The sequence below is a fragment of the Talpa europaea genome (assembly GCF_964194135.1).
Source record: "Talpa europaea genome assembly, chromosome: 2".
NCBI classification, from domain to species: Eukaryota; Metazoa; Chordata; class Mammalia; order Eulipotyphla; family Talpidae; genus Talpa; species Talpa europaea.
In genome coordinates, this window is record NC_140068.1 from 8805228 (window position 1) to 8817265 (window position 12038).

Sequence of the window (12038 nt, forward strand, 5' to 3'; positions counted from 1 at the left end):
TATAGCCAGCTGAAAAGAACATCTGTTTTAAGAACTGCGAACTTACAGGAGCCATTTGTCTGTCTGATCTGTTCCCATTATTTTTTTTCCCCATTTTTGCACCTTTATAGTTCTCCATTGATCAAATCTATGCAAAATAAAGGGAATGAGAAAAACACTAAACAGCCATCATTTCTTCTCCGTTCAAAAGTTTATCTGCCGCCTTCCCTGTTAAATAATTCTGCTTGATACAATATGTCTAACATTTTCTTTTCTTTTTTTTTTTTTTTTTTTTTTTGTACGCCTGCATCTCTCTTTCCCTTTAAATGGAAGTCTTTGGTTCACTGGGGCTTACTGCTTAATGACAATGTGGTAGAGTTAGCCCAGGAGAACAATGCATCCATTAATCTGCCTCATGCTTAATTGGTAACTACTGTATGGGCTGGCATTTCAAACACAGATTGCAAATGTACTTGAATTAGTTACTGTTTAATTGATACAACTGGCACTCAGCCTAGAACCAACATGCACACTGTAAAAAGAGAGAGGCTTAAAAAGAGAAAGAACAAAATACAAAGTATGATTGTGATTCATCCTTTATATGTTTATATCAATTATTCGTGCAATATAATTACATAGTTTTTCATATTGCTTTAACAAGCAACAGACCAAAACACGCAGCTAAATAATACCTGACATAAAAAATAGCAGCAGCAACTCCCAACACTCTTTCCTTCTTGATTCTACCCCGACCCAGCAAGGTGGTCTTGAGTGTTCACCTGGGACTGGGGCACGTTATTTGTAACGGGCTGCAGTGCCTAAGTGGGTCTTTGGGACAAAGTCTCCAGAATGGCAGGCTCTCGAGGAAATAGCTACCATCTTGGCAATAATTCAACTTTATTACCATTCACGGTGTTAATATGAACATATTTTCAACGGAAAAATTAATTTCTTGAGATTAATCCCTAAATAATTCCACTCAAACACTTCATGCAGGGATCATTTAAGTTCTACAGCTTGAGTGAGAGTAAAGAATGCTTTCATTCCACAATGTTGTAATGATAACTGATGGCTGTCATCTACGGGACACTTCTGGACACCCAGAATCACGCTGAGGGGTGCCAAATCCAGAGCTACCCTCCAACAGCGGTGCTTTCACGCCCAGTATGTATCTTTATTTTATTGAGTAAATCTATAGAAAATAATTGGACCAAAAAAAAATGTTTAACTAAACTTCTTTTACCTTTCAAAAATGATTTCTAGATGAAAATAATTTTCTTTTTATAAAGCACTCAACTGCTACCTAAATTTATGGGTCGACGTTCATCGTATCACTATTGGTGTCCTTAAAAACCCAGAATTCACATAAAACAAGTAAAATTCTTCCTGCCAACCTACAGGGAAAAGCTTTTCTTTGGGTTAGTGAGCAGATATTGAGCCTCTGCTGTGTACTCTTACAAAATGTAGACTTGCCGCTGTGTGAGATAAGAGGTAACACTGATCTCAAAGGCATTATCCGTGGTTCCTTATTGCCCAAATCCAAGGGACAGTTTCGATTCTGTTTTTAAAAATGATTTCTCATTTACCTTTGTTGGTATAGCATGACTTTGCCCTCACTGACTTTTTGTAATCTTTGACTTTTTTGTTTGTTTCCTGAGACCGAATCCTCCTGCCTTCCTGATTTCTTCTTCTTCCTGCCTTCCTGATTTCTTCTCAATTGCTTTTGCTGCCACCTCTATTTCTATTGACTTTTATTTTATTTATTTATTTTTAAAGGAATTTTGAATTTTTTTAAGATTTATTTATTTATAAAAGAACTGGGGTACAGGCCAGAGGCGCGGGAGGGTGTTGAACAATGGATTTGCTGCCTTCCTTGCAAGCCCAATCCATTTCTCTTCTCATATCAAGTAGTATCTCTCTCCAGTTACCCAAGCTACCTGCCTAAGAGACATACTTGGCATTTTCCTGTCTCCACCAACATCATTTGATGAACAAGTACTTTTTTCAAAAGTATTTCTTCTTCCCTTCCTCAATGCCACTGTGTTGTTCAGATGGTTCGTCCTCTCCTGAACTATTACACTGGCCAGCTGACCCACTTTCCTGCCTCTGATCATCTCATTCTGTAGAGATGATTCCAAAGCAAGGCAACATGCCCTTCCTTGCTGAAGATCCTCAAGATCCCCACTGGGCTTTCGGAAATGGCCCTTTTGCATTTCTCATTCCTGCCTATGTCTCATGCCTTCTTTCCCCCATTTTTCTAAATATCTTGAACCTTCTTAATGTGCTTAATTCCCACTTTTTTCTTCTAGGTTTAATTTATCTCTTTCCCCTGCAAAGCTGTCTCCAGCCTTCCTCGGCTCATCTTCTCTCTTCCCTCGGCACCCCATGTACACTTGCAGTGCAGGGGTGACCCTGTTGCGCTTCAACTGCAAGTGCCTCCTGGGGCTTTCTCATTGGACTCTAACCACATTTTATTTTTTAATGAAAGAAAAAAGTCACATTTCATTTTCATACAGTTTTTATTTTTTTGTAACTGTTGATTTGCTTTTATATTAAAGAACAGCCCTATTTTTTGGTATTTTAGAAAAGATGGAAAACCTAATATTGGACTTGGTTTTATGTACTGAGTGTATCAATAATGCTTGCTCGCTGGCTCTGTTCATTGCTACTAATTAGCAGAACAACACGGAGCACCCCATTTTGCCTCTCTAGACATTAGCTTCATCATCTATAAAATTATCTCTAAGATGTTCGTAATACTAGTCTTGTGTGGTTTTTTTCTGTATTACATTGTATAATTAGTCATTTAATAAAGTGGTTTGTTATTGCTAGATAAAAAATGAATCCCAAAGGTTCTGGTTCTAAAAATGATTAGATATTGATTTCCCCCCCAACATTCAAAGTACAATTGGAGTTTATTTATATCTATCTTGATTCTACAAAGGATTTAAGGTGCTTTACAACGAAATTATATTCGTCAAGTGGTAAAGAAGGAGGAGGAAAAGGAAGAGGAAGAAGGAAAGAAAGAAGAGGAGGAAAAGAGGAGAGAATCTATGGTGGAGAATTGTATTGTAGCAAAAATTAAAGAAAGGGAAAATTCCAAATTTGAAGTAAATGAAAATAGATGCTTCCAACGTACTGGTTATGCATCGTCGACATAGGTAATTTTTAAATTAGATCCTAAGATCCTTGGCATCCAAAATGAAAAAGAAAAATTGTCTCAGCTACAAAAATGACCCTAAGAGAAGCAAGGGTTTTACAGCAACAATATCTAAAGTAAATTTTTCCACATTGACCTCTGTGTAGCAGACACTACCAGATAATGCCTCAACGAAATTCCTAAATAAAACACAACAATGGACTTACTCTTCACGGAAATGCAAGGCCATCATTTAAAAGTCTGTGAAGGCAATTCCATGAGTGACCAAGATCAAATTTAATTAAAAATAGGGTCCAGAACACCTAAATGAATCCCAATACAGTACGTCCTTTAGAAAGTCCTTCTGGAAATTACATTTACCCAGATGCTGGATATATTTTGAATAAAATTGTACTCTACAAAATGGTAGTTGCTCCCTCATTCAGATTTTACTGGAATTTTCTGTCAACACTATTCACTCGGTGTATCCTAGCTTGACCATTAACACTCTGAATGGCCTTGATCTAGTGACTCAACCTCAGTCATTCACTTTTCTCATCTGTCAAATAGGCTTGATCACAAAATTTAGCTCATTAGATGTCATGAAGGTAAAATGTAATGCTTATAATGAAATGCTTATAGTAGAAAAAACTATTATCTCACTCGAGACTGCCACCCACATTTAAGTTACATGTGCTTTACTGATTAGCATACCACCAACTAAATGCCTTCCTTTTGAAGTGTGTCAGGATCATATATTTGAGATCTTGTTTAAGTGGTCATTAAATTGTGATCTTGGTTACTTTGGTGATACGATTCTTTTGTTATTTAGCTACATGGGAGCTGTCTTTATTTTATTTTTTAAGGATTTATTTATTTATGGATAGAAATACTGGGGTGTAGGCCAGAGGTGCAGGGGGAGGAATTGAGAGGATTCATCATACACAGAGTGGGGAGCAGAACAGGTGGATCTACTGAAATACACTGCTGAGGGGAGCAGTGAAACAGGTGAAACAGGAGAGGTCTCCTGTGCCATATGGGTCAGCTCCCTGGCTGGGGATTGAACTCAGGCCACAGCAGTGATAGCACTAAGACTTATCCCCTAGGCTGCCAGGGAGGCCCCCCTGGAGCTGTTTTCAAAATTCATGTATGTCTGGCTTTATTCCTGATGATTCATTATTTTTTATAAATGAACTTGCTCTCTTACAAGACATGAACATCTAATGGACTAGTAAAAAAAGGGACTGCATCTGCACATAGACATTTATACTTAGTCTATCTTCAGAAATCACATTCCAGCTTCCTCATCTATAATGTGAGAACATTGGAATACATGTTGAACTTTCATTCTAGTTTCAAATTTTTGATTAAAAAATACTATTTAGTTTGAGGTTAAACATCCTTTAGCTCAAGAAAAACAAATGAATAAAAATCTATATGTAAAATATTACTTCTTTCTGATGTATAGTTCTTATTTCCCCACATTATTTAACGCCAAGTGTTCTTTTGTTTTTTTTTTTGTTGTTGTTGTTAACTTTCTATTTTGTTTGATGTTTCTGAAAATGTTCAGGCTAATCAATCCCTAGATGACTCTACTTCAAGTGTTACCCTTTTGCAGCAAAGCACAACATCTCTCTGAGATTTAGACTTAATTTGGCTGTGAGAATTCTCACCTCATTTAAGATGAGAGCAAGCTTCATGCTTGTTGGTTTATATTCTTTATGCTATCATTACCTCTCATCAAAATGGAGAACATAAAAGGGAAGCTCACCGAGGATCTATCCTCCATTTCCTTCTATTCCTACTCATTCCTCCCAAGGACAAGCCAGGATCAAGACACACTACTCCAGGAAGAAAGAGATGGGACTTGAATTGTAGCATTTCATATTGGCATAACTTTAAAGAGATAAAGTTGGTGGCATCTGAGTGTGGATTTTTCTTCTCTGCTGTTTCTTCCATGAAAGATAAAATGGTAATGAAGATCACAAATATTTCCCTTTGGAGAAATCCCAACCACCGTTCTTTGTCTTTATCTCTCTCTGTCTCCCCAAAATGCACATTTTGGCCTTACTCCTCTCTCAAAGGGCAGCCCAGAATTGGGGGTGAAAGGGTCTGGTTTGATAAATCTTGGGTTAGGAGACTTAGCATGGGGACAGACCTTCCTTATTCCCTCTCTTTCTCCCTCTTATCACCTGTTTTTCCTCTTGGCACATTTACTTAGTTCCACCACCTAGTTGGAGACTCAGGATTGATCTTAGGGAATAGCCATCTAGCTCAGAGAAGAAGCTACTGCAAGGACAGATGACACCCTGGAGATCTGAGAGGGTAGTGGTCACAGCCCAAGTAATAGAGATGAGAGATCATGAGCAGCTTGCTCAGTCTTTCATTTGTGACTGCTTCCCTCGACAGCTCACCGCAAGAGGTACCGATGGCAGTGAAGACTCAGTTATTTCTAAGTTCCTTTGACAATTAACACCACAATATCACTTAAAGTGAATTCAGTTAACATAGCTATCATGTGCTATAGTTGATTTTAACTCATTCATTGAACTCATTCTCTTCAAATAGGAACTATATGGGCATCACTATCATCTCCCTGTACCATTCCCTTTCTAGGGTCAGCGGGAGTGGAAGGAGGTTCTTTTAAAATTTCTGCTTCCTGGGACCCCTGGTGGTGCAAGGGGTTAAGCACAGCACTGTGAAGCTGCCTGCAGCCTCTGCAGCATGAGTTCAATCCCCAGCCAAGGAGATCCATATGGCACAGCCGACCTCTCCTGTCTCACCCACTGCTCCCCTCAGGAGTGCATTTCAGTCAATCTGCCTGTTCTGTACCCCACTCTGTCTCTAGTGAATCCTCTCATGCCCCCCACCTCTGGCCTGTACCCCAGTTCTTGTATGCATAAATAAATCAATCCTTTAAAAAAAGATTCTGCTTCTTTCCCATTCCACCATACAGATGTAGCAGAATCAATTAGGAGACAGTGGATACATTTTTAAAAAAAACTGTACATCTCTGTAACCAAACCTCTGTAATCTAGGACTTTAGGCAGCAGTTTTTAATCCTATTTTTTAAATTTTTTCAATATCGAAATAATTTTCTCACACTATTATTCCCTAGGTAATATACTCCTTTCACTCACTAAATAAATGTTTAGTGTGTAGAAGATGTAGCTTGCAATTACTGTCTTTATGCCTTATTTAGGGGAGCCTATAATAGGTATGCAACAAGTTCGGATTAAAAAAATGAATAAAGATCATAGAAAGCCAATAAATGTAGAAAGTACATTTATTGTTCCTATCAATTCTAGAAATGCACATTGGAATTGTCTATCAAATTAGTAACAATACTAATGCATTTTAATATTTGATCGACATTATAAATGAGTCACGGAGTTACTAAAAGATAAAAATCTTTCTGGGAAGTAATTTGGCAATATGTATTAAAGTCTTTAAAATTTATATTGTCAAGGAATAATGACATGAACAATTCTCAGTATATAATGCTAATTTTATTATCATTCAACAACCATGCATTAAAGACTAACCATGTGACAGGCGATGCTCTAAGCAACAAAGCAAAACTCTTGTTTCAAGGAACATAGATGGAAAACCAAGTTAGTGACACTCTTTGCGCACAGAGTGATCAGATGCCCCCATTGCCTGGGACAGTCTCAATTTAAGTCTGGTCCCACCGTGGTTACTAGCAAGAGTGCTACAAGAGAGCACAGAGCAGAGTGTTATTCCAGTCAGGGTAGTCAAGGGATCTTTCTTGGAGGAGACTTTGGGACAGTGCCCTGAATGTAATGAAGGAGTGAGCCCCGGGCCCTTCTGGTGTAGAGGAGATCATTCAGGCAGAGGAGAAAGAAGCTCATGTGTTTAAAGAGCTGGCAGAGGTAAGTGTGGTGTGATGCAGTGAGCAAGGGGAGAGGGGAAGGACCTGGGTTGGATAAAGTTGAGTCACATGAAAACCTTATTTAGCCAGTTGAATGTAGACTCACACTTTTTTCCTGACAAAGCTGATAGTAATAAGCTCTCATCAGCAGAATGTGTTACCAAGACTTATATGGAGACGCCACCACCAGGGCACCTGCTCGACACAGGACGTGTCTCTCTCTACAAAGAGCGAAATTGGATCTTGAAGACTGAAGAGAAGGTGGGTCTGGGAGCCACCCTTGAGCAAGAATTCTGTGGCCAACATCCAGCATAAAGCCTTACACTCTGGCACAATCCTCATTTATTATTGTTTCAGTTATTATGTTTGAAAACATTTTAAAGTCAATGTAAGCTTCCAATAATGATTAATTGGCCTAACTCATTATTTATAGTCAGAAAAGAAATTTTCAAGGGAATTCATTTTTATATTTTTAAATTAAACCCAGAGAAGCATCTGAACCATGCAGGAAGTGAAAACCAGGCGTCACTTTTGTTCTCTTCACCATGACCAGTGGACCGGATTCTTCACCAGGAGGAAATTAGCCAAGAATTACACTCCATCTGTACAGGATTTTGAAAAGATAACATCGGTGGTTTACGCCTTCTGTTAATTATAGCTTTAGGTGTAATACACCATCCACCTCCAAGATTTGTTGAGCACCAGTGAAAGGCAAGGCGCTTTGTCTTCCTGGGCAGGTATTTTCATCTAACTCTACTCATGTGCCCCCCAAAGAATCTGGGGCATTTAGGTACACCCTCACACATTGTTTAGGTTGATACCGAGATCTTTCCTGGTAAATTCAAATTGTTGGAAAATTTGAAATTCTGGTCATTTAACAAGGGACATTTCAAGATAAAATTGTCACATCACTCTTTGAAATACATCAGGTTGAACTTAAATACCACAGCAATTTGCTCTCCACGATTGTCAATTTCAGCAACATGGATGGTACTGGGGGAGGGCAAGGAGTCAGGAGGAGAAAGACAAGTAACTGATGGTGTCACTCATGTGTGGACTTTAAAGAAGCAAAGCAAAGGAGCAGACAAACCAAAAACAAAACCAATCCTAGAAACCTGACAGCAGTGGAGGAGGGGTGTGTGGTGGAGAGCAAAGCAGGGAGGGGGTCTAGTGGATAGTGGAGAATGATTGGTGGTGGGTGGTGGGTATCTGAAGTGTGTGGACTTGTACCCTTAAGTCATATACAGTGTTGTAAACCAATTACCTCAATAAAAAACATTATGATTGAAAGAAAAATAGGGCCTCCCCGGTGGCGCAGCGGTTGAGGGCTGGGTTGCGAGGCTGCCCGCAGCTTCTGCGGCGCCGGTTCGATCCCAGGCTGCTCCCCGGCCACTGGAGGAGGGTCCCACATTGGCGCGCAGACCTCTCCTGCCGCCCGCTGCTCCCCTCAGCAGTGTACTTCGGTCCTTCTGCCTGCTCTGCTCCCCGCTCTGGCTCTGGTGAATTCTTTCACCCTCCCGCGCTTCTGACTGTACCCAGTGCTTGTATAAATAAAATATAAATAAATAAATCTTTAAAAAATAAAAAGAAAGAAAAATAATATGAATAAGCTCTCCAAGGGCCCATCATTTTACATTGTTCCTTATATTATTTATTGCTTTTTCCATTATACTTAATCATTCATGTCTGCCACTAAAAGGGGTGTGAAATGACAATTTATTTATTTATTTTTTATTCCACCTGGCATCAGGATCTATGTATTAAGATTTTTTTTGTATTGACTTATCACTTCAGTATTTTCACGAATTTTAATGCTATTTATAATTATTAAAAAATAAGTTACATTTTAAGATGTTTTATTGCCAGAATTTATATTACTAGCATTAAATTCACTTTCAATTTTATAGATATAAGTGCTGAAAAAAAAAGTCTTGACATAAACAGGCAGATGAGAAGGAGATTTTGCTATAGCACTGTCACTGAATTCCATGAACTCTCTCAGTTATATGCCAAACGTCACAGAGTGGTCTGTGATCAAACATTTTTGTGATTAACTGAAAACTAGCATGGGACCTCTTTTCAATTTTCTGGAAAGCAAACTATTAGAAAAACTTGACATGCAAAAGGATGTATTTTCTCCCCTTTACCAAGATGCTAAACAATCCTGTATCAGTGACCAGGAAGAAAACTAATAGGCTTTCCTATCAAATGGCTATTAATTATGTCATTTACTCTTTCACCTGGAGGTATGCTAAACTAAATATACTAATATTTGATACACAGTATACTAAGAAACAAAGTGGCGTTGCATTCCAAAAGCCTTGCTAACACAACAGCACGTTTTCATTTTACCGCATGTTTTATGGTTTTCAGATTCAGGTTTAGCTGATTGAATTGATGAGACCGTCCACCACATAAACAAGATGACGAAGCTGCTAATCCGGCTGGGCTTCCCCTCTGGAAGAGAAGGTAGGAGTTAACTTTTCAGCTCCGAGAAGTGTGCTAATATGTATTCCACCAACCCTCTCCCTGTTGTGTACTAATTGTGGAAAGATAAACTGATGGTGGAGAGAGAGAGAGAGAGAGAGAGAGAGAGAGAGAGAGAGTCGCAGAGTCTGGCCATGAATGTGTCACTGCTATAAAACAAGCCACTGCCCTCATGGGACTTCGTGAAGGGAATGGAAGAAGCCATGTGATTCACAAAGAAATTCAAACCGTCCTTTGCTTTGGTACCCAGGAGACTTTAACATCTTAAGACAATGAACCATAGCAAGAGTCAGGATGGCTGAGAAGAACATTCGATTTAGCTACTTGTTTAGTAAAGTGGGAGACGTGATGAGGAAAGGTGCTTTGGGGCAGGAGCAGCGCCACGGTAGGGGTGGGGGCCGGGGGCACCTGGGTCTCCAGGCTGCTCTCCAGCTTGGGGGTGAGAACAGCGGGCAGTGGAGGCTCAGGAGGCAACTCCTTGTAAGCCTCTCATGCCTGTTCTCATGCTCAGGAGTTCCATGCCCCTGTCTGAACACTGATATAGAAGATGCAGAGAAGAATAGGATCCTGCCCTCCAAGAATTATCACCTAGAGAGGGAGACATTCATTTGTCGAGTTGATCGGTGAACACTCATAGGGGACTTAATCAGTTCAGGAGACCGAGGGAGGCACCATCGCGTGGGAGGAATTCCAAAAGGATGTGGCGTGGAATGTGCCCTCCGTGATCACGCAGTCTGGTTCCGTGAGAGGCTGGGAGAGGCAAAGATGGAGAAATGTGAATTTCTCATTCAGAGAAAGGGAAGATTATTTCCTGAGGCCCTCTTAAAAGGAGGCCATGCAGGACCCGTCTACAAGGAGGTGGGGTAAAAACATTCCATGAGACAGACATGACATTAAGAAATTCAGGGAGTTTGTCAAACAAACAAACAAAAAAATACAGTCGACATCCAGTGGACAGACTTACGGGAAATAGGGCTGGAAAAGGAATTAAAGCTAGAACATCCAAGGAGTCAATGCCGTGTCCAGTCAGTGGTTTTTCCAAAATTGTAAAGTTGTACCAACAGTGTCGGCCCATTGTAGAAAAACCTGGCTATCCCTTTACCACCTAGAGAACTTCACCATTATTACTACCTTACTCTTCCAGACTTTCTACTCATATGAGTGTCCTCAGCACCTAGACTATCCTGGCACAGAGAAGGCACTCAACTAAGTTCCTGAGTAAATATTTTGGAGGCTAGGGAGTTTTTTTTTTTTTTTTTTTTAGGCATCATTTTATCATTTTTTCACTTGAGTATCTATTATAAAATATTTTCATACAAAATATATATATACAATATCCTTTTAGTGACTGGGTGATATTTCATTGTGGGTTAATCTTCTATTGCCACAGTACTACTACCAGATTTTAGGTAGGATAAAGAATGGCAGCTTAAGAAATGACTATAGATAACTAAAATATAAATGGTAGGGATTGTGCATGTGTGAGTTAAGAGGATTCTGCTTATAAAATGTGTTCGTTTAGCCTTAAACTCAATACTCTTAGGTCTTTGGAAGTTAAAAACAACAACTTTATCAATGAGAATGGCAAAAAAATTCCTCACAATAAGTTGTCATTTTGCTTTCTTGTATGGTCGAATATTTCACACCTGTTTATTGACCATTTGTTGAGTTTCTGTTTGAGAATTATCTACTCCGGTTCTTTGTAGACAAAAGTTTTCTGCAAGGGAGGGAAGAAATGTGGTGAGAACTACACTTGAACAAGAAATAAGCAGAGGGCTTTAGAATGAATTAGAGAGAACAATCAGTCAAAAGTATTAGAAGACTTATCTGCAAAATAGCAAAGAACCCTTTCTGTGGAGTCCTGTGGGGAGGAGGCTGTGAGGAAAGCCTTCAGAAGTGAGAGAGGGGAGAAAACTGAGGTGCATCCACCTCCAATTCACTCTAAGATTGCTGAGGAAGGAAGGCAAGGAAACGTGTGTTAGGCGTGGACACACCTGGCGTGTTTGTAGGCCGAGGATGCGATCCTATCCCGGGGAGGGGAGGGAGAAGAGGACCCCGACAGATGGTGAGGTTTGAACCTATCACCCCAAGCAGATACAAAGATGTGAACCTACTTTACCTCAATAAACATCATTTTCAGGGAAAAAGAGAAAAGGGGAGTGATGTGATGGAGTAAGATTCCAAAGAGGACAAAGACCAGAATGGGAGGCATAAGTGGAGCATTCAGTTTTCTGAACCAGGAGGTTCAGCAGGAGGGAAATCCGAAGGACTGCAGTGCTGTAAGAGGCACAGGCGTGGACGTGACCATATAAAACAAGCAGCAGTGTGGCTCATGGGCAGAGGCTCCTAGTGGCGGGTGGATGGCAGCCCCCTTGCCAGGAGAGTTGCTGGGGGAGTGAGTAGAGCAGAGCCGGGCAGGGAAGGGGAGAGGAATGGAAAATAGGGGGCCCTGAAGTGGAGGGGGCCTGGCAGGGTAGGGTAAGAGCACCCCTGCAGTGAGGCAAAGGACAAGGCTTCGTGTTTTCGGTGGCCTGACCTATC